Here is a 3,594-nt window from a genome sequence, read left to right as displayed (position 1 = left end):
ACGAGGACCACGAGGAGGAGGACCACGAGGAGGAGGACCACGAGGAGGAGGACCACGAGGAGGAGGACCACAAGGAGGAGGACCACGAGGAGGGAGGACCACAAGGAGGAGGAGGAGGACCACGAGGAGGAGGAGGACCACGAGGAGGAGGACCACGAGGAGGAGGACGAGGACCACGAGGAGGAAGAGGACCAGAAGGAGAAGGACCACGAGGAGGACGACCATGGGGAGGAGGACCACCATGAGGAGGAGGACCACCACGAGGAGGAGGAGGACCACGAGGAGGACCACGAGGAGGAGGAGGACGGTCCACGAGGAGGAGGAGGACCACGAGGAGGAGGACCACGAGGAGGAGGAGGACCACAAGGAGGAGGAGGACCACAAGGAGGAGGAGGAGGACCACAAGGAGGAGGAGCCGGAGAACCACAAGGAGGAGGAGCCGGAGGACCACAAGGAGGAGGAGCAGGAGGACCACAAGGAGGAGGACGACCACAAGGAGGAGGAGGACCACGAGGAGGAGGACCACGAGGAGGAGGAGGACCACGAGGAGGAGGAGGACCACAAGGAGGAGGAGGAGGACCACGAGGTGGAGGAAGAGGAGGACCACGAGGTGGAGGAAGAGGAGGACCACGGAGGAGGAGGAGGACCACGAGGAGGAGGACCACGAGGAGGAGGAGGAGGACCACAAGGAGGAGGACCACGAGGAGGAGGAGGAGGACCACAAGGAGGAGGAGGAGGACCACAAGGAGGAGGAGGACCACGAGGTGGAGGAGGAGGAGGACCACGAGGAGGAGGAGGAGGAGGACCACGAGGAGGAGGAGGACCACGAGGAGGAGGAGGACCACGAGGAGGAGGAGGACCACGAGGAGGAGGACCACGAGGAGGAGGAGGACCACGAGGAGGAGGAGGAGGACCACGAGGAGGAGGATGATGAGGAGGACGACGACGACGACGACGACGACGACGACGACGAGGACGAGGAGGAGGACGATGAGGACCACGAGGAGGACGATGAGGACCACGAGGAGGAGGACCACGAGGAGGACCACGAGGGGGGAGGACCACGAGGAGGACGAGGAGGACCACGAGGAGAACCACGAGGAGGAGGAGGACCACGAGGGAGGAGGAGGATGACCACGAGGAGAACCATGAGGAGGAGGAGGACCACGAGGAGGAGGACCACGAGGAGGAGGACCATGAGGAGGACCACGAGGAGGAGGACCATGAGGAGGAGGACCACGAGGAGGAGGAGGAGGACCATGAGGAGGACCACGAGGAGGAGGACCACGAGGAGGACCATGAGGAGGAGGAGGACCACGAGGAGGAGGAGGACCACGAGGAGGACCGCGAGGACGAGGACCACGAGGAGGACGACGACCACGACCACCCTGGGTAGTATTGGAGGGGCTGGGGAGAGGTTACCCATCTGGTTTTTCATACATTCCTGAGGTCTTGGAGATGGTTGGTGCCCTCTGGTCAGGTGCAGTACGGCTGTAGGGCAATAAGTTCCAGACCTGACAAGGAAAGGATGGAGTTAAATATAATGCCTTTAGTGCCTTCAAGGATCCTTTAACTGGAGAATGTTTGTGGAATAGTGCAGATGTTAATTTATGGAGTAATTTTTCTAATATGTTATGGTTATGCTATTTTATTGCATAAAGTTGTGTATTTAATAAATGGCTGCTGTGGCCTTTACACCAATTTCAAGTTGTGGTCTCTTATTGGTTACTGGTGGTAGGAGGTCATAGATAGCAAAGGCATCAAACATACCTTAAGTCAAGACTGTTACACATGATATGCGAAGAATCATTTTCATTTAATCAATGTATGGAAAATAAAACTGAACACCGATCCTTTACGCAGAAAACAGTTTGGCATATCTCAGGTGCAGGACTTGCAATCAAGGAGAATTACAGAAGGGAAATAGAAAACATGAGGACGAGGAGGACCACGAGGAGGACCACGAGGAGGAGGAGGAGGACCACGAGGAGGAGGAGGAGGACCACGAGGAGGAGGAGGACCACGAGGAGGAGGACCACGAGGAGGAGGAGGACGACCACGAGGAGGAGGACGAGGAGGAGGAGGACGACGAGGAGGAGGACGACGACAACGACGGTAGAGGACCACGAGGAGGAGGACGAGGAGGAGGACGAGGGACCATGAGGAGGAGGAGGAGGAGGACCACGATGAGGAGGAGGACCACGAGGAGGAGGAGGAGGACCACAAGGAGGAGGAGGAGGACCACAAGGAGGAGGAGGAGGACCACGAGGAGGAGGACCACAAGGAGGAGGAGGAGGACCACAAGGAGGAGGAGCAGGAGGACCACAAGGAGGAGGAGGAGGAGGAGGACCACGAGGAGGACCACAAGGAGGAGGAGGACCACGAGGAGGAGGACCACGAGGAGGAGGAGGAGGACCACGAGGTGGAGGAAGAGGAGGACCACGAGGAGGAGGAGGACCACAAGGAGGAGGAGCAGGAGGACCACAAGGAGGAGGACGACGACCACAAGGAGGAGGACCACGAGGAGGAGGAGGACCACGAGGAGGAGGACCACGAGGAGGAGGACCACAAGGAGGAGGAGGAGGACCACGAGGAGGAGGAGGAGGAGGACCACGAGGTGGAGGAAGAGGAGGACCACGAGGAGGAGGACCACGAGGAGGAGGAGGAGGACCACCACGAGGAGGAGGAGGAGGACCACGAGGAGGAGGACCACGAGGAGGAGGAGGAGGAGGACCACGAGGAGGAGGAGGAGGAGGACCACGAGGAGGAGGACCACGAGGAGGAGGAGGACCACGAGGAGGAGGAGGACCACGAGGAGGAGGAGGACCACGAGGAGGAGGAGGACCACGAGGAGGAGGACGAGGACCACGAGGAGGAGGAGGACCACGAGGAGGAGGACGAGGAGGAGGATAAGGAGGAGCACGAGGAGGAGGACCACGAGGAGGACGACGAGGAGGACCACGAGGAGGACGACGAGGAGGAGGACCACGAGGAGGACCATGAGGAGGAGGAGGACCACGAGGAGGACCACGAGGAGGAGGACCATGAGGAGGAGGACCATGAGGAGGAGGAAGAGGACCACGAGGAGGACCGCGAGGACGAGGACCACGAGGAGGAGGAGGACCACGAGGAGGAGGATAAGGAGGAGCACGAGGAGGAGGACCACGAGGAGGACGACGAGGAGGACCACGAGGAGGACGACGAGGAGGAGGACCACGAGGAGGACCATGAGGAGGAGGACCACGAGGAGGAGGACCATGAGGAGGAGGAAGAGGACCACGAGGAGGACCGCGAGGACGAGGACCGCGAGGAGGAGGAGGACCACGACCACCCTGGGTAGTATTGGAGGGGCTGGGGAGTGGTTAACCATCTGGTTTTTCATACATTCCTGAGGTCTTGGAGATGGTTGGTGCCCTCTGGTCAGGTGCAGTACGGCTGTAGGGCAATAAGTTCCAGACCTGACAAGGAAAGGATGGAGTTAAATATAATGCCTTTAGTGCCTTCAACGATCCTTTTAACTGGAGAATGTTTGTGGAATAGTGCAGGATGTTAATTTATGGAGTATTTTTCTAATATGTTATGGTTATGCTATTT

This window comes from Rhinoderma darwinii, chromosome 11 (genome assembly GCF_050947455.1).
Source record: "Rhinoderma darwinii isolate aRhiDar2 chromosome 11, aRhiDar2.hap1, whole genome shotgun sequence".
NCBI classification, from domain to species: domain Eukaryota; kingdom Metazoa; phylum Chordata; class Amphibia; order Anura; family Rhinodermatidae; genus Rhinoderma; species Rhinoderma darwinii.
The sequence above is the reverse complement of the archived record's forward strand: the minus strand, read 5'-3'. Positions refer to the sequence as shown.